The sequence below is a fragment of the Vulpes vulpes genome, chromosome 8, assembly GCF_048418805.1.
Source record: "Vulpes vulpes isolate BD-2025 chromosome 8, VulVul3, whole genome shotgun sequence".
Lineage (NCBI taxonomy): Eukaryota > Metazoa > Chordata > Mammalia > Carnivora > Canidae > Vulpes > Vulpes vulpes.
The window spans coordinates 80,681,012-80,702,004 of record NC_132787.1 but is presented as its reverse complement, the minus strand read 5'-3'; the positions used below and the strand labels follow the sequence as shown (position 1 = coordinate 80,702,004).

Sequence of the window (20,993 nt, the reverse complement as noted above, 5' to 3'; positions counted from 1 at the left end):
TTGAGGTGTGGGAATGCAGAGAGGGAGAGAGAATAAAAGGAATAAAAGATGGAGTTTATATAGTTTTCATCATGAACCAGTGGTAGGAGAGAAAACAAACAACAACAACAACAAAAAAGTGGTAGTTAGATCATTTACTACTTGGGCAAAATTGACCTCCCATGAGTCTCTAGCCTTTGTTCCACTCTCTTTCCCACTAAATGATAAAATCCAAAAAGGGATTTCACCAATAGAACACCAGCACATAATAGAAACTTGATAAATGTTTGTTGAATACAAAGTCACCTTATATCAAAGGACACAAAATGAGCACTTCTGACAATCTGTGACTGTCTCTGCTTTAGTAGTCACTCATTCATAAATGCATAATAATCTTTACCTTCATTTTCCTCAACTGTTTCTTTGGAGGTCCATTAGGCCACTGGCCTCTGTAAAACTTACATTTTAATAACCAGCATGATAGTCTTTACTGGCATACTTTGCCATTCACTATGGGTCACAACTATTTCTCTCTCTCTCTCTCTTTTTTCTTTTTTAACTTTTTAAATATTTTATTTACTTATTTGAGACAGAGACAGCATAAGCAGTGGGGAGGTGCAGAGGGAAAGGGAGAAGCAGACTCCCAACAGAGCAGGGAGCCCGAGCTTAGGGCTCAATCCCAGGACTCTGGGATCATGACCTAAGCCAAAGGCAGACGTTTAACTGGCTGAGCCACCCAGGTCCCCCTATTCCCTACTTTTAAAAAATGGCAGAAATATCAGTTCCAGGAGACAAACAACATATATTTTAAAATATGCTCAGCTCTCCAAAGAGTGACAGAGTTCTCTTTGGAGGAAAGTGCACAGTACTCACTGCCCAAGCACATGTAGTATGGTTTATACTATTATATTTCATCAGCAGACAAGGTATGAAAGCCTCAGTGTAAGGGGACATTTTAATAGTATACCACATAACAACTTTCTGAAATGTATGTTATAAGTACATAGGGGGCGCCTTGATGGCTGAGTCAGTTAAGTATCAGATTTGTGATTTCTGCTCAGGTCTTGATCTCATGGGTCGAGATGGAGCCCCACATCAGGCTCTGCACTCAGTGGGGAGTCAGCTTGGGATTCTCTCTCTTTCTGCCCCTCCCCCCACTCATGGGCACTCGTACTCTTTCTCAAATAAAGAAACGAATCTTAAAAAAACATAGTTCTATATATATATACATACATATAAAATACTTTTTATATAAGCATTTAAATTTTACTTTTTAAAAAATACATTTAAATTAAAAAAAATGCTTTTTATAAGCATTTAAAATACTTTTAAGAAGAATTTTAGAGGCAAATAATACAACAGTTCACGACTGTAGGATGGGGTGCTACATCAAATATGAGACTTAAAACAACTTATTATTATTTTATAGGTGAAGAAACTAAGCCCCAAAAGACTTAAATAATTTGCCCAATCATTTTTGGTCATATTTAGGATAGCAATTACCAACCTGATTGGAACTGATTTGTTTATAAATCTCTCCACCCTATTAGATGACTGAATGGCTGTACAATTAAAATAATGGATAGAGTTTGGACTTAGAACCCAGAATCGGTTTCTCAGCTCAGTGCTTGCTATTCACCATACCATCATACTCTAATGTGTATAGCTAATGAACCTTGTAAACCTATTTCCCTTCAACACTTAACAAGATTAAACCACTTTTTTGTTTTTAAACTAGAATTTGACATATATTTTATTTATTAATTTGAGTATAGGTGACACACAATGTTACAATGGTTTTAGGTATACAACAGTGATTCACCTTCTCTATACCTATGCTCACAAGTAGTTACCATCTGTCACCATACAATACTATTATAGTATCACTGACTATATTCCATATGCTGTTCCTTCTATTCTCTTATTAATCATTCTACAACCAGACGCCTGTATCTCCCATTCCCCTTCACCTACTTAGCCCATCTCCATAGCCCCTTCCCTCTGGCAACCATCAGTTTGTTCTCTGTATTTATAGGTCTGATTCTTCTTACAAAAGTTTTATATTTATTTATTGAATTGCATGCACCCACTGGCTTGAATGGCCTTCTCTGATACCCTTTACATTCATGGCTGATTTATCTTCATTTATTAGTAAATCTTAACACCAGATGGTGTGCTTTTCTTGGGGGGTTCTCAGTCAACACAATCTATTCTACCTCTCTTCTTTGCTCCTTTCACATTTTCTTGTGAAGTTCCTTATTTTCCTCTATCTCTTAAGTATGAATTATATTCTTGTTTGTTTACTCCCTTCTTTTGTTATTTCCCCCAATCTTATTTACTTCCACATTTTAAACTATAATCTATGTAGATGACTCGAAATCTACTTCTCTCCTGAGTTTTAGACACACACTTCAAATCACTTACTAGATATCTCCACCACCTATCCTACCCAAATCTCTAATATATATATAACTTGGGGAGAAAAAGAAATTTATTATAAAAGTTTAATAAGAAAAACTATATCTCAGGACACCTGGCTGGCTCAGCTGGTGGAGCATCTGACTCTTGATCTCTGGGTTGTAGGTTCAAGCCCCACACTGGGTGTAGAGATCACTTAAAAATAAAAAATAAAATCTTTTTTTTTTTAAAGCACTTAAAAGAAGAAAAGCTGTATCTCACACATAGAACTAAATTTAAAAAATGAAAGTATATTTGAGAAAACACAGTATAGACAGCTCCTGTTTTCACAAGATGTAGTACTGGAAACTGTAACTATAATTGGGGTTTACATTCCCGTCCAACGCTCCAGCATCATATGAACTATAGCTACAGATTTATAAAACCACAGAATTTTAGAAATAAAAGGGACTTTAGAAGTCATTTAACTCAGCCCCACTATTTATTTAGCAAATGAGAAAAAGGAAACACCCACGATCCTATAGCTAACTAGTAATGCTGTAAATACTGAACCTGGGCCTCCTGGTGTTTGGACTACAGCTCTTTCCACTAAACCCTTGACTGTCAAATTTGGAGTCTGAGGAGTGTCCTAGTAGACACACCAGCATAAGGAAAATGCCCACAAACTTTATCTATTCACAGAGTACAGCTCCATAGAACACTTGGCTTGAAGTATGCTGTCATACTTTAATGAACATTGGCATGTAATAAATGCAAATGCAGCACTTATAAACCTGTATAATCTGAAAAGGTACAATCATTTTCATTCAAAATTATAAGCAAAATTTTTAAAATTATAAAGTTACTAAAAATCCAGCTAAAATGCTATAGATAAAATGAAAATATTTAATCAACAATAATTTTAATTAACTTTTAAAAATATGAAAGCCCTCTGAGGTTTAGGTACACAGAAACACATTTTAAAAAGTGTTCATAAAAAAAAAAAAAAAAGTGTTCAGGGGACAGCCCCAGTGGCACAGCGGTTTAGCGCCACCTGCAGCCCAGAGCGTGATCCTGGAGACCCTGGATAGAGTCCCACGTCAGGCTCTCTGTATGATGCCTGCTTCTCCCTCTGCCTGTGTCTCTGCCTCTCTCTCTCTCTGTCTCTATGAATAAATAAATAAAATCTTTTTAAAAATAAATAAAAATAAAAAGTGTTCAGGGAAAGTGTAAATTAATCAGATTTTTTTTTAAATGTTCTCTGTTTTTCAAAGAAACCCATGAAAACAATATAATTCTTCACTAATATATATATATATCCATCTCTGGCTGCTCTTCAATTTACACTTTATGCTGAAGCAATTCAAACTATTTGCAGTTTGCTAAAACATGGCATGCAGTTTTACTCACACTGTTCTCCATGCCTATCATTCATTCTCTGACCCTTTCATCTACCTGTTTGGCTTTCAAAGCCCAGATCTCACCTCATTTGGGAAGACTTACTTGTTTCTCACCTCTTTCTAAGGTAGAATCAATCTCATTCATTTAAATGATTTATTGACTTTATTGAGTACCAGACTCTATTGGTGTGGGATACATAGAGATAAACCAAAAACAACCCCTGCTTATAGAGGCCTTTATTCTGCTAATGCTTACCATATTTTTGTTATCAGTCTGTCATACTGAATTACATTGCATGTTCCCTTGTTTACTGGATGGACTGTGATGATCTAATTGGGCAGAGCCTTGTTTATCTAGCTATAGAATCTTATGCTCTTTACTTTGCACTCTAAATCCCTGACATTGACAGTATATTCAAAGCCTTGGTGCTATAGGGATGAAAGGGATAAAATATTTCTTTCTTGGAATTAAGATTGAAAAGGGGGTAGTGGTAAGGCTTGAGTTTGGGTGATTTCAGGAGCATAAACCCCGAAAGCAGAAACTCAACATATAAAGACAGAACTAAAATAGATGCTTATTATGTAGAATCAAATGAACTGTATATAACCAGAGTAGTGAAATGCTATGGTTTAAACAAACGAACTTGATATTGCTTATAATTTAGGCACATACAATTCAAATGTTGGCTAGGTTTGACACCTCACATGACGCATACAATTTTAAAAATTTAAATTCAAACCGTTTTATTCACTGATGGTTACTAATAGCCAAATAAAACCTATTATATAAAAAAAAACCTATTATATAAGTTAATCACAAATAATTAGGCTTAAACAGAAAATAATGCATGGTGCCAGCTGTTCTAAGTTTATGAATATTAACCTTTACCATATCTTAAACTTGTCAAATGAGGATCACAAGGTTCATTCACATGAAAGACTAATGTTATTTTATTTCCTTAAAAACAAAAACAATACTTCAAAACCTCTGACTGAAAAGTATGGACAATGGTAAATGTTTCAAGACAAGAGAGCACCAATTCCTGAAATACACACTTTGCTCTTTATTCTTTTAAGGAAGATGCTGTTAAGAGATTTCTTAATGAGCAGACATAAGTAGTATTACATTTCCTATACAGACAGAATAAAAAAACAGCTCTTTTCTATGAGTGTTACAGCTGTATAGGGTTACAGCTAAAGCATTCCATTCCACTTAAGTGGTACTCAAAGGTATTTATTAGATCAAATGATCCAAATTATTCAAGACCATACAGAATAGGTTACCCAGCCAAATCTTACGACAGCCTTCAAAAGTCATCTACAGCTGATATTCACTGCGGGTGTGTGTAACACCAGTTATAATAAGCATTTAGAATTGGGTTTATACATCAAATGTGGGCTCTATCTTATATACGGTTTTCAAAATATATTTATTGATATATATTTTTTAAGATTTTATTTATTTATTCATGAGAGACACAGAGAGAGAGGGGCAGAGACACAGGCAAAGGGAGAAACAGGCTCCATGCAGGGAGCCTAACATGGGACTCAATCCCGGGTCTCTAGGATCACACCCTGGGCTGCAGGTGGCGCGACACCCCTGTGCCACCAGGGCTGCCCTATATTTATTGATATTAAAAACTTCATATACTTCAAAAAATATAATTAGGTATAATTAGGTAATTTAAGTAAAGCAAATGCAAGAACTTCAGTAAAGAATTAATGTTAACTATGGATAAGAAATTCATGTGATCACGACAGTGACTCATTCTTTTAAGGTATAATCATTATATTCAACTGAAGATGTCATGTTGAATTTTAAACCTTCTTTAAGGACTGCTTGCATCTATCTTGATGGTCTGTTTTGTCTCTAGTGGTTTCTAACAGGTTCAGAAGCAACTTTGTTGACTATTATTGCCAGATTTTGTGGAATCTGAAAAAAACAAAGGGATCAGGTCTATTTCAATTCCTAGTTGTTTGATACAAGTCCTCTAAGTGTATTCAGCAACCCCTTGGGTAAACTGCCAGAAAACACTATGTTGAATTCTGATGAATTTTTCATAGCCTTTTCTAGCTAATGGCTCTCTGAAGAATTAGAAAGGCTTCTGGAGTGTATTTTGTCCTATCTTGAGCACAGATCTGCTACTTTTATTTATAACTACAACAGAGAATATAAAATAAAACTGGTATTCTCAAAATCTTTACCCTAGCAAATAGTATTAAAGATTTGGATTGTTAAATTTCTTTCTCAGTGTTACAATGATTATTTAGCCAACATTTGAGATTTTAGGTGCTTATCTCTCCTCATTCATAGACTTAAGAATCACAGTAAAAATCCTTTGTAAACAAAATCTAAGAAGCCAAAAAATAAAACAAATCAGAGAATTTAAATCTTTTCTATAATTAAATTGACTAAAAATATTTTCTCATTTCTTGGAGCCTGTTAGTTAGCCTTTAGGCCCATATATATAACAATCTTTCTTTCTTTCTTTCCACACTTCCCCTTATTTGCTGGGGACACAAAGAGGAATAAGGACATAGCACCTGCCTCACAAAGAGTTCAGCTCACAGAGGAGCTAGACATGTACACAACTGACTTAACAATGTGATGGGGCTAAAATGTAGTTATATTTAAGATAGAGTGATGACAGAAAAAAAAAAAGGGGGGGGAGTGACCCTGCTGATGGCGTGAGGAGTATCAGAAGTCTTCCCAAGCAGGGCGCCTGAGTGCCTCAGTCAGGTAAGCGTCTGACTCTTGATTTCAGCTCAGGTCAGGATCTCAGGGTTTTGAGATTGAGCTCCATGTTGGGCTCTGCACTGGGTATGAAGCCTGCTTAAGATTCTCTCTCTCCCTCTGCCCCTACCTTCCTCCAGCTTGCACTATCTCTCTCTTAAAAAAAAAAAAAAGAGTCTTCCCAAGTAAAACACATATAAACTGGGGCATAAAGAATAAGATATGAAAGGCAGCACTTAAGGAAGCAGGGCTTTTACTAAAAAAGCCAGCATACAAAAAATTATAGAGGCCAAGACCAAATGATATGTTGGGAAACTTTAAGAATTGGGTCTAAGAGCACCTGGAGGAAAGGCTAAGCCTAAAGGACAGGCTTGTGTTTAATGCAAAGAAGTGGGGAGGTGAGTGACCAGGGAAGTAAAGAAAAACTGAAAGGTTTTAAACAAGACACTGACATAACTAGATCTGTTTGCTCAAGAATCTCTCTGGTATCAGGATGAAGATTGAGTTGAAATGAAGAGGAGATTGAAGGAAGCAAAACTAATTGGAAGGATGGTATATAGGTTCTGGAAAAACAAACAGTAAAGGCCTGAACCAAGGCAGAAATAGGGGGAGGTGGGAAAGTGAGGAAATGTGTTTGGACAACTATTTTGAAGGAGAGTGGGGGCAACAATGAGAACCACCAACTTAACCAGTATAGGAAATATTATAAGAGGACAGTATTTTGCAGAAATTCAAGTTGAGCACTTCAGTTTAAGGTTCTTGTATCTTATGTAGTGAAACAAAGCTGAATTTTTTTTTTTTTATCAAGTGGTTTTGAAATTTTTATTTAGTTTTTTTTTTGGTTGTAAAGAATTATTTGCCCTAGTAGTATTTCAAATACTCAAGTAGCAAAACTACTTAACTACTGGGTGTTTATGTAAGAGATATATTTACTTTTTAACCTACTAGTTGTCATAACTACAGGACGTAAAGAGGGCTTATTTAATGAATACTTGCAAATAACTTAGTCCCAATTTTCAAGATTTTTCATTTTTACTAATGTTAAATGATTACAGTAAATTAACTGAAATAAGTAAAAATTATTTAAGACAACTTATCACATATTTGGTCATGTGAGCAAAATATAAATAAATAAACAATTTGAGAACCTGTGTACACTGTAGAGGTAGCTTTGGACTACTACCCATGGCCCAAAAATGTATGTATAAAAATAATTAAGATAATTTAAACTGTAATTAAATTTTTAAAATAAAAGCAATGAAAAAAGATATAGCTAACATATAGCAAAAACTTTAAATTATAGGAAATATAGTCACTGAAAAAGTCTATCTCATACCATCTGAAGAAATTTTCAATTATAATAGGAGAAATTTTAAAAACACATACACATTTAACTCTTCATTCAACCTTATTTTAAGATTATTTATTTACTTATTTATTTGAAAGAAAAAGAGAACAAGTAAGCAGAGCAGAAGGCAGAGGCAGAGGAAGCAGCAGACTCCCCACTGAGCAGGGAGCCCAACGTGGGGGTGATCCCTGGACCCTGGGATCATGACCCAAGCTGGAAGCAAACACACTTAACCACTTAACCAACTGAGCCACCCAGGCGGCTCTTCATTCTAAATTAAATTGTAAATGCCGATGTAAGCCTGGGACATTTCATTGTACCAGAAAGGAAGGAAGCTCTTAGAGGGGAATGGGTCATAACAAACAAAACAAAACAAGAGAACACAGAAATATCATGAAGAGGCTTCTCATGGGACGCCTGGGAGGCTCAGTGGTTGAGCATCTGCCTTTGGCTCAGGGTGTGATCCCGATTTAAGGATCGGGTCCCACATCAGGCTCCCCACAGGGAGCCTGCTCCTCCCTCTGCCTATGTCTCTGCCTCTCTCTCTCTCTCTCTCTCTCTGTCTCTCATGAATAAATAAATAAAACCTTAGGAAAAAAAAAAAAGCTTCTCACTTGCAAAATATGGGCTAATTCAAGAACCAAATCAACCTTAACTAAAATATGTTGAATCTGTACTCACTTTGCTAGCACATATACTAAATTTGAAAAACACAAAGAAGATTAGTATGGCTCCTGTGCAAGAATGACATGTGAAATACAATGAATCTATAAAAAAACCAATGAGGTCAAATGATGTTTATAAAATACCAAACTCATTAAACAGCACTGGAAATAACTGAGGCATCAATTCTTTATTCTGAAAGAATTTATATACATTCTTCTTTTCCTGTCTGAACTATGCTCTGGGATAACCAAACAATCCAAGCTGATGAGGAAATCTTCCTTACAGAAGGATTCCAGATAAATGTAAAAGGAACACAGAGTTCAAAAAACATCCATTTGCAACTTGAACAACATAAATTCAGACATTAATCACCAGCCAATGAAACTGTTATATGAAGAGTTCATCTTTATAAAGAAGGGCTAAGGCTATCACCTCCTGAATCCCCTGATCAATTTTAGATAGCACCACTAAAATTGGGGTCAGATTTGATGCAGTGTGAAGCCACAGCACCACCTGTGAAGTAATCTTGCCAAAAAAGCTAAAAATAAATCTAATAAAAAATCCAGAATGTTGAACATCTTGCACAACTGTCCCAGTTCCTGCAACAAGTCAATAGGGAAAGGAGAGTCTATAAATTAAAGAAATTTAAGAGACAAAACAACTACATTTAATATGCAGATTTTGTTTGGCTCCTGATTCCAATAAACCAACTGCAAAAATGACACTTCTCTGGTGCTTGTGTGGTTCAAGTGGTTAAATGTCTGCCTTCAGCTCATGATCCCAGGGTACTAGGATTGAGTCCTGAACATTGGAGAGTCTGCTTCTCCCTCTCCCTCTACTCCTCTCCATCCCCCACCTGCTCATGCTCCCACTCTCTCTCAAATAAGTAAAAAGCTTAAAAAAAAAAGATACTTCTCAAATGGACAAATGTGAATTTTGACTAGTATTACTAGATGACACCAAGAAACTGTTAATTTTGATAACTATGATAATGGCATTGTAGTTCTATAAGAAGAAAAATGCATACTGAAACAGGTAGGGAGGAAATGACCTCTAATGAATGTGATCTGCTTTAAAGTCCTTTGGGAAAAATAAAAAGGAAGGTGGATAAAGATGAAGTAAATGTGGCAAAAGCTAGATAACTCTAGGTGATGGACACATGAAGATTTGTTCTGCCTACTTTGTATATGTTTAAAATTTTTCATTTAAAAATACTGGTGTGGGATATAAAAATACTATCACCTACAGAGACTATCACCAATGCAAATTCACCTCATTCCTACTATTCCCTTTGGGAAGGTCTGGGGATGGGCCCCATGATCTGTATCTTTAATAATACCTCCAGAGATTCTTGCAAGTGATCCTGAGATCATACTCTGAGAAATACTAACATAGAAGAAAGAACTTCTAAAGTCCTAAATATATCTGGAGATGTTAAGAGGAACACTGATAGAAGATCTACAACCTGAGCTAACTTTTGAAAAATGAATGGAAATCTTCTGGGTGAATCAATGAGGAGAGCAATCTAGCAGGAATACTGCGGGTAAATACACAAAAATATGAGAGAGAATACATCCAATGCCCTCATCTTGGTTTCTAACATCATTCTCCAAAGGAGAAAGAAGGGTTCCTTGCATACATGGTTGATTCTAGGTCTGGGGACGGGTATATACAGAATGAGCCTAGAGCATGTTGTAATACTGGAAAGTAAAAAAGTGCTCAAAAACCAAAAGGGTAGGGTATGTCAAAAAGACCTAAGAGGGGAAAAAAAAAATGAAAGAAAGGGAAAAACAACACAGGAGCCAACATGAGTTTCCAATGGTCAAAGCTGGTACAATCTGAGCAAGGAAAGAGTACTGGATTATAACCCAAAGTATAAATAAATAAGTATCCATGAGGCTTTCCTGATACATATACAGATAGATATATGAAACATAAATATATATTTATTTTCCTAAATAAAGGGAGATGGTCTCTTTTCATATATATATGAAATACATATTATTTCCTTTATACATATATGCAACTATAAAGTTACTCCATCCCCTATCTTTTCCATATTCTTTAGAAGCAAGCTGGAGGACGGGTACTTAATACTATCCTCTTTAGTTACAATCCATTTCTACAGCATACATAAAGGATGGGGGATGGAGGAGTAACCTTATACTGGATAAAGCTAACAAACACTACCTTGGCCAAGTGCTCAAAGATTAACATCAACAATGACGTCATGCTAATAACATGTACCTTTGATATGCTATGACAAAAAATGGCACTTTCCTTCTGTAGTTTTCCTATCAAAAACGTATGACCTCAGTCTAACCATGAGAAAAGGCAAATCCAAATAGAGAAGCATTCTGCAAAAAAACCTGACCAGTACTTCTCAAAGTCATCAAGTACAAGAAAAATCTGAGAAACTGTCACAGACCAGAGGAGGCAAGGGAGACAAGATGATTAAATGTAATGCGGTAATCTGGGTGGGATTCTGAAGCAGTAAAAAGAACCATGTGGGAAAACTGGCAAAATGTGAATAAGGTAGTAGATTCAGTAAATAGTCATATACTTATGTTAATTTTTTAGTTGTGACATACCACAGTGATATATGGCATTAATAAGGAGAAATTAGGTAAGGGGTATACAAGAATTTTCTGTATTATCTCTGCAACTTTTCTGTAAATATAAAACTGCTGTAAAGTTTATTTTTTAAAATGTGGGTTGTGGCTGAAGTAGTACTAGAAAGAAATTTAAAGCCTTACCATTTATATTAGAAGAGAAGAAAGGATGAAAATGAATGGGCTAAGCATCTGATGTAAAAAACTGGGGGTGGGAGGAGAAAGATATATTAAAACAGCACTACCTAAAAGAAAGAAATAAAAAGCAATAATAAATAAAAAATAGGTAACTCCCTGGACCTCACACACACCACGTGCAGCTAGAGAGAGAAAGTGGGGGTCTGAGAACAAGGTTACAAGCCCTCACCAGACATCAAATCTGCCAGTGCCTTGATTTTGGACTCTACACCCTCCAGAACTGTGAAAAATACGTTTCTGTTGTTTATAAGCTACCCAAATCTATGGTATTCTGTTACAGCAACTGAATAGGCTAAGATACAAACTATACAGATAAAATCAAAGATGGACCAAATACATAACTGTGATGAACAAAAGATTTAGAAACCTTTAAAAAAGTATGGAAGAACATCTTTATAATTTGAGGCAGTAAAGAATTTCTTTGAAGACACAAAAAGCATAAAACAAAGAAAAATCATAATTCAATCTCTTAAATTAAGAACTACTGCTTCATCAAACAAAACACAAAAAATACAAAGCTAAGTCACACAGTGGGAGAAAATAAATGGAGCACATGTAATCTACAAAGGATAAATATCCAGGATAAATAAAGAACTCTAAAGTATTAATAAAAACAAACACTCCATTTTTTTAAAATGTAAAGGGATTTCACATAAGAGGAAACACAACTACTGCATAAATAATACAAAGGTGCTCAGCTTCAACCTTGTAAATATTCAGGTAAACAGAAATTAAAACAATGAAATATAATTTCAGATCTTACTTTTTTGACAAAAATTTAAAGTCTGAGAGTATCAAGTGTTAGTGAAGATGTGAAGAAACTTCATTCATTACTGGTGGAAATATAAAACAACATAACCTTTTGGATTAAAGTTTCAGAATACTGGGTGCCTAGGTGGCTCAGTTAAACATCTGCCTTCAGCTCAGGTCATGATCCCAGGGTCACAGGATTCAGCCATGTGTCAGGCTCCCTGTTCAGTGGGGAGTCTGCTTCTCTCTCTCCCTCTACCCCACACCCTCCCCCTGCTCGTGCTCTCTTTCTCTCAAATAAATAAAATCTTAAAAAAAAAAAAAAAAGTTTGAAAAAGCCTAGTAAAGCTGAATATACATATATTACATGGTCGGCATTTCTGCTTTTTATTATATTATAGATGAACTCTTTTCTTCCCCCCAAGTAATAAGCTCTATGCCCAATGTGAGGCTTGAAGTCACAACTGTGAAATCAAGAGCTACACTGTCTACTGAGCCAGCCAGATACTCAAAGAAGAACTCTTAAATGTGTGCAAAAATGAATAAGCACAAAAATGTTAATAGTAAGTAACGTCTGAAATGCAAAACTTGGAAACAACCCCAATGTCTATCAACACAAGAATGGATCAATACATTGTAGTAAATTCACAAAATAGAATATTATATACCAGTGAAAGTGAGTGAACTAAAAGCTGCAGAGTAACACAAATGACTCTCAAAATCATAATATTGGGTAAAAACGTAAGTCACAGAATAATATAAACAATATGATTCCATTTATATCAAGTTCAGAAAAGGCAAAATCAAACTATGCATTGTTCAGAAATTTACATATGTGATAAAACTGTAAAGAAATGTAAACAAGTGATTAATCCAAAACTCAGTAAATTGTTACTTCCAAGTGATGGGACAGGACATGCAACCAGGTAGAGAAACTCAAGGGCTTTTTAAAGTATTAGAAATACCTTATATCTTAAACCATGTGTTACATACATAGGTTTTCATTTTAAACTGAATGCTAGTTACATGCACTTTTTAAAATGTATGATATACTTAAATTTTTTTAAATTAAAGGATTCTGAGTAATATTTAAAACTATTTTTTCTAGTCTTGAAAGTTTTTAAGTATTTTCTTCAGTAAATGTTATAAAATATAAAACATAACTTTACGAGTAAAAAATGTTTTTATTGTTAATTTGGATAATGAGTACTGAGCAAAACAAATAAATTGATGCAACTATAAAATTGACAAGTTTTGGGTTTTTTAAAAAAAAAGGATTTTATTCATTCATATGAGTGAGAGAGAGAGAGCACAAGCAGGAGGAAGGGCAGAGTCTTTGCTGAGCAGGGAACTGGACCTGGGCCTCGAACCCAGGACCCTGAGATCATGATGACCCAAGTCAAAGTCAGATGCTTAGCTGACTGAGCCACCCAAGTGCCCCTACAAGTTCTTAATTGTTAGCAAAGAATGTTCATAGTTGTTAAGTTAAAAAGTTCTGATGGGGATCCCTAGGTAGCGCAGCGGTTTGGCGCCTGCCTTTGGCCCAGGGCGCGATCCTGGAGACCCCGGATCGAATTCCACATCGGGCTCCCGGTGCATGGAGCCTGCTTCTCCCTCTGCCTATGTCTCTGCCTCTCTCTCTCTGTGACTATCATTAATTTAAAAAAAAAAAAAGTTCTGATGATTTTTTTTCTTGCATTTATTAACGAGGTAAAATCCATACTATGTTCTGTAGTCAGAATTAAAGTGGTTACTTGTCTGTTTTTTTCATTTTTATGGAAACATCAGTTAATAAGTAGGGAAGAAATCCTAGTCTCTGATTCTGATTAATTATACAATAAAATCAGGTTGTACTTATTTCCTCATATAATCTCATTTTAAATTCTAAAACTGGAACCAAAATTTGTTAACTCTGGTGGAAGAAGAAGATTTGTGTTTAGGCCTATGTATATATACTTAAGAATAAAAGGTACTATAACTTTATATGTATACGTTCCTTCTATTCATCATAGGGCATTTTTATTTTTAAATCTTTGCAAATATTTAATCCATGATATAAATTTTTTGATAATTTCCCTGATTTTTAATTCACAAATATAGCATCTGACTATTCACAAGTTTCTGGACTTTTTATTAAAAACTTCTCCATAAGGAATACTCTCCTAGGTCATATAAAAAGGATATAGAAAATGATACCTGTTTAAGAATTAATAGTAAAGTTGAAGAAAGGAAATACAAACACATACAATCATAAGATCTAAAAGTGTTGAAAAGAAAGAGCCAGAAGTGACTTTGTATCCTAAGTTCCCACCTAAGGAGGATGTCTTACAAAATATCTTGAAAATACAATGCATCACATCAAAAAATTTAAAAAGCTGACAAAGTACTAAGAATAATCAAGTTTTGGACTAATTAAGCACAGGTGCCTGGCTTCTTTGCCTTGTTACACACTATTAACTTTTTATCTTATTTTTAATAAAAGTTAGAGCCGGGGCAGCCCGGGTGGCTCAGCGGTTTAGTACTCCCTTTGGCCCAGGGTGTGATCTTGGGGACCTGGGATGGAGTCCCACGTCGGGCTCCCTGCATGGAGCTCTGCTTCTCCCTCTCCCTCTGCCTGTGCCTCTGTCTGTGCCTCTTTCTCTCTGTGTGTTTCTCATGAATAAATAAATAAAAATCTTTTAAAAAAATAAAATAAAATAAAAGTTAGAGTACTTATAGTTAAACCCTTGAGTGAGTTTGAAATTTTCACCCAGAAGCATCTTATTTCTAATTTTAATGTCCGCTCCAGGGAGAAAAGTAAACCTGAACTGACTAGTATCATGAACTGCTCAATTTATTCCATTTTGTTACTTATATCTCAATAATGAAAATCAAACTTGAAATAGGGACTTAAGTCCTTAGCTAGTATGTAGCCAAGAGACAGGATATAGTCAGGTATTTTACAAAACTTGTTAAAAATCTAAATTCATGTGGGAACACAGCAAAATTATTCAAGCTACAGAAGGAAGAGAAATAAAATAAACACTACTATATAAACATCAGAATTAAGATTATAGACCATCTTAGCCTGATAGAATGTTTGGTAGTTCTTCTAACCTTCCTCTTACAATTCTTTCATTCATGCAACAAATATTTGTTAAGCAGCCCATATGCTCAGCAGTGTAGCAGGCATTGGGGAAAAGCAGAAAAGACAAAGGTCTAGTCCTCGCAGAACTTAAATTCTTTGGTCTAGGTTAGACTTGTGTATTTTCCATCATTTTCCTCTGTACTTTTGGCAAAGAAGAATGAAATCTATGTTAACGAAAAAATAAAGAAGAATAGAAAAATAAGATATCTTAATGTAATAATCAAAATTTACCAAAGAAGAGCCAGAAAATCTAGCTAGGTCGTAAAGCTCCATAAAGAGGTGAAGGCCATAGAAATGGATCTAGGAAATAGTACAAACTAAGAGTGAATAAAATCGCAGTCCAGGGTAGACCACAGAGCAGTGAAGGACAGGACAGAATCTTGGTAGCACCTACCTGCAAGCAGCAAGCAGATGAAGATGAGGCAAAATAAAAACCATTGTCCAAGAGCTTTAAATGTTGCAAAATTCACAGTATTTTGAGAAGACCAATTAATGAACAATTAGCACATAATGGTGACCTCTTAGAGTAGCACGCACAGAACCCAAATGGCAACTCAAATGAAACTCAACAAAATGGGACTCAATTGTCTGGCCATTGTGGAATAAATGGGAAGAGAGAGAGGGGAAGAGAGATCCTAAACGCAGACTGCTCCTGGGGGGAAACTCTAGGGAAGAAAAGAAAAGATGTAACTGTAAAAGTCTTAAAAAGAGATCCAAAACACAGAAGGGAAAGGAAATACCCAACTGTGAGTCAAAAATTGATTACTCTTGCTATTTCATGCATTTTAAAGGAAGACATTTTACCTATGTTGATAAAGATTTAAAAGAAATCACTTGTTTGTGTGGTACACTTCCCATTCAACACCCATGTGCCAGAGATGAGCACACTGCCTGACACATTCATTCATGAAATATTACTTGAGAGCCTATGTTTCAGATACACAGTATACACCTAATGGATGTCCTATTACTTCTTACTGGCTTTTATTTCTAATAAAGGTTTAGTGGCTAATGAGTTATGTTTTCCTTCTGTTTCTAACCAAAGTGGATATTGCACATGTAATAAGGTGGCCAAAGATAAATAGGCAAATACAAACACAGACTGGGAAGTATACTAAATCAGACATTTTGTTTGGGGATAATCTTTTAGAATCCATTTGGGAAGAAAGCGTAAGTAAACAACAAATTGGGAAAAGGGAGGAAAAGTATGCAAAAGCTGCAAGGGTACTAACCTGCCAGCTAGGACAAGTGGGACCTCTTTTCTTGCCTCTAATAACTCTCCCTTCCCCCATTTCTGGTTTTTCTACTCACTTCCAGCAGTTCCAACAAAAGGAACAGGTCCCTGGTCATCAAAGAGTAACAAGCCCCAGAATTACCTTCCCACTTTGAAAAATTTATAAAACCAAATATATGAAACAAAGATTTTCAGATATTGGGAAAAAGGCAACTCAAAACTGATGCCTAAAAGGAAGGGAAATCAATGAGGTGACCCCTATAACTGCTCAGCTTCTGCCTGGAGGCAGTTTTCAGGTCTCTGAGCAGGGAGAGAGTAGAGGAAGGACTCAAAGGGAGCCCGGGAATCTCAAGTTAAAGAGACAGAAATCATACAGGTCAAAGTGGCCAAATATGTGCAGTAGGGTGTGAAAATGGAGAAGACTGCCCAAGACAGAGGAAGCTCTAGAGATCTGCAGAGTACTCTCAAATCTATGGCTGAATACTGATGTGCACAAGTGAGAAAAAATTTCTCAAGGCCAGGAAAGAACCACCAAAAGGGCTGCAGACAAAACAATTCCTAGAGCTCACACAGGAGTGGGATTAGTTCATGCTGCCATCAGCCACAGGGGAAAGATCTCTTAATACATGGAATATCATGTAAAGTTCTTAAGAAAATACTATCTCAGTAGTAAAACTAAAACCTGCTTTGGATCTGCTCTAACAAAGCTTAAAGCAAATCTCAAAAGGTAAACTTATCCTAAATAATTTAATTACTTGTCAGAACAAAATACAATACTATTCATAAAATGTAACAAAATAACAATATAAAATTGTTATAAAATTCATTAATTTCCAACAACCAATAAAAAATTACTAGCAGGCAAAGCAGCAGAAAAATATAACCCAAAAGCAGAAGAGTTAATCAATTGAACCTGGAAAATGGTAAGGATGATGGAATCAGCAAAGAAATTGAAATAGCTAGCATAAGGCCACAAAACACATCTCCACAAATTCAAAATCAAAACAAAAAACAACTGAAGTCACACCATGCATCTTTTCTGACCGCAATACTATGAAACTAGAAATCAGGCACAAGAAAAAAATCTGGAAAGAGCACGAATACATAGAGGTTAAATAATGTTACTAAACATTGAATAGGTCAACCAAGAAATTAAAGACATCAAAAATTACTTGGAAGCAAATGAAAATTAAAAAACAGACAAAATCTTTGGGATGCAGCAAAAGTGGATCTGAGAGAGAAGTTTATAGTAATACAGGCCTACCTCAAGAAGCAAGAATCTCAAGTAAACAACCTAACCTCACATCTAAAGGAGCTGGAAAAAAAGAACTACAAAACCCCAAACCAGCAAAAGGAATAAAAATGAAGGAAATATTAAAGATTGGGGCAGAAATGAAAGATACAAAAACTAAAAAAACACAATAGAACAGATCAATGAAACCAGGAGAGATGTTTCTTGAAAAGATCAACAAAATTGATGAACCTCAAGCCAGACTCAAAAAAGGTGGGGTGGGGGAGGGGACCCAAATCAACAAAATTACCAACAAAAGAGGAAAACTAACAACCAACATCACAGAAATACAAACAACTGTTAACAGAATATTATGAAAACCTATATGCCAACAAATTGGGATAACTCAGAAGAAATAGATAAATTCCTAGAAACATAAAACTTATCAAAACTAAAGCAAGGAATGATAAAAAATTTGAACAGACCAATTGTCAGCAATGAAACTGAATCAGTAATCAAAAAAATTTCCAAGACACCGAAGTCCAGGACCAGATGACTTCACAGAATTCTACCAAACATTTAAAGAGTTAATACCTATTCCTCTCAAACTATTCAAAAGAGAAAAAATACATATGTATATATATATACATATATATGAGGAAGGAAAACTTCTAAATTCTTTCCATGAAGCCATTGTCACTCTGATACCAAAACCAGATAAAGACACTACAAATGAAGAGAACCCACAGGCCAGTATCTCTCAGGTATTATATATGCAAAAATCCTAAACAAAGTATTAGCAAACTGAATCCAACAATTCATTAAAAAAAAAAAATCATACATCATGACCACGTGGGATTTATTCCCAGGATGTAAGGGTGGGCCAATATTCACAAAATAATCAAGATGATACATCATATCAATAAGAGAAAATATAAAAATCATATGATCATTTCAATTCATGCAGAAAAAACATGTGACAAAGTACAACATTCAGGGATGCCTGGGTGGTTCAGCGGTTGAGCATCTGCCTTTGGCTCAGGGAGTGATCTCAGAATCCTGGGATGGAGTCCCACATCCTGCTCCCTGCATGGAGCCTGCTTCTCCCTCTCCCTGCATCTCTGCCTCTCTCTCTGTGACTCTCATGAATAAATAAATCTTAAAAAAATAAAAAGCACAAAATTCATTCATGATTTAAAAAAAAACCCTCTGCAAATTAGGTCTAGAGGGAACACCTCAACCCAATTAAGGCCTTAAATGAAAACCCACAGCCAACATCATATTCAATGGTGAAAAACAGAGCTTTTCCCCCTAAGGTGAGAAACAAGGCAAGGATGTCCACTCTTAACCACTTTTATTCAACATAGTACCAAAAGTTCTAGCTACAGCAATTAGACAACAGTAAAAATAAAAGGCATCCAAATTGGTAAGGAAGACGTAAAATTCACTATTTGCAGATGACATGATACTATACACAGAAAACCCTAAAAACTCCACCAAAAAATTACTGGACTGATAAATGAAGTCAATAAAGTCACAGGATACAAAATCAATGTACAAAAATCTGTTGCATTCCTATACGTTAATAATGATGTAGCGGAAAGTGAAATTAAGGAAATAATCACATTTACAGTTGCACCAAAACCAATAAAACAAACTTAACCAAAGAGTTCAAAGACCTATACCCTGAAAACTATAAAACACTGATGAAAGAAATTCAAGATAACACAAAGAAATGGAAAGATATCCCATGCCTATGAACTGGAAGAACAAACATTGTTAAAATGTCTATACCACCCAAAGTAATCTACAGATTTAAAGCAATTCCTATCAAATACCAACAATATTTTTCATAAAAGTAGAACAAGCAATCCTAAATTCGTACGGAACCATGAAAGACCTTGCAGAGCCAAAACAATCTTGAAAAAAAAAAAAATTGGAGGTATCGTAATTCCAGGTTTCAAGTTATATTGCAAAGCTCCAGTACTTAAAACAGTATGGTACTGGAACAAAAACACACATCAATGGAATAGAGTAGAAAACTCAGAAATAAACCCACAATCACATGGTCAATCCATCATCAACAAAGGAAGAATGAATACACGATGGGAAAAAGACAAATCTCTTCAACAAGTGGTGCTGGGAAAACAGGAGAGCTATATGCAAAAGAATGAAACTGGACCACTTTCTTGCACCATACACAAAAATAAACAAAAAAGATTAAAGACCTAAACGTGAGACCTGAAATCATAAAAATCCCTGAAGAGAGCAATAGCAATAATCTGTCTGACATTGGCCATAGCAACATTTTTTTGGATGTGTGTCCTGAGGGAAGGGAAACAAAAACAAAAGCTACTGGGACTGCATCAAAATAAAAAATTTCAGGGACATCTGGGTGGCTTAGCGGTTGAACATCTACCTCTGCTCAGGACATGGTCCCAGGGTCCCAAGATCCAGTCCTGCATCAGACTCCCCGCAAGGAGCCTGCTTCTGCCTCTGCCTCTGTGTGTCTTAAATAAATAAATAAATAAATAAATAAATAAATAAATAAATAAATAAATAAATAAAATCTTTAAAATAAATAAAAAATAAATTTAAAAATTTCTGCAGAGTGAAGGAAACAATAAAAAAAAACTAAAAGGCAACCTACTGGGTGGGAGAGACAGTTGCAAATGACATATCCGATAAAGGGTAAGTAGCTAAAACATTATGTACTTATACAGCTCAACACCAAAAAAAATCCAATTTAAAAATGGCTAATAGACACGAACAGACATTTCTCTAAAGAAGATATACAGATGGCCAAGAGACACATGAAAAGATCCTCAACATCACTCATCATCAAGGAAACGCAACTCAAAACTATGTTGAGATATTACCTCACACCTGTCAGAATGGCTAAAATAAAAAACAAGTGTGGGTGATGATGTGGAGAAACAGGAACCCTCTTGGTACTGTTGATGGGAATGGAAACTGGTGCAGCCACTATGGAAATTATTATGGAGATTCCTCAAAAAATTAAAAATAGAACTATCGTATGATCCAGGAATTGCACTACTGGCATTTACCCAAAAATACAAAACATCCCTATGTTTATTGCATCATTATTTACAATAGTCAAACTATGGAAGCAGCCCAAGTACCCATCTGTAGATGAATGGATAAAGAAAATGTGGTCTACACATACAGTGGAATATTATTCAGTCATTAAAAGGAATGAAATCTTGCATTTGCAACAACATGGATAAAGCTAGAGAATTTAATGCTAAGCAAAGCAAGTCAGAGAAAGACACTATATGATCTCACTCATATGTGAA

The 20,993-nt window shown here is 35.4% G+C and overlaps 1 protein-coding gene and 1 pseudogene across 5 annotated transcripts in view; one reads left to right on the top strand and one right to left on the bottom strand.

Moving 5' to 3' along the window:
* SOS1 (SOS Ras/Rac guanine nucleotide exchange factor 1) overlaps nucleotides 1–20,993 on the bottom strand; it is a 144,592-nt gene that overhangs the window by 76,765 nt on the left and 46,834 nt on the right. The window lies entirely within an intron of this gene.
* Nucleotides 8,532–8,629, top strand: LOC112935319 (U6 spliceosomal RNA; annotated as a pseudogene).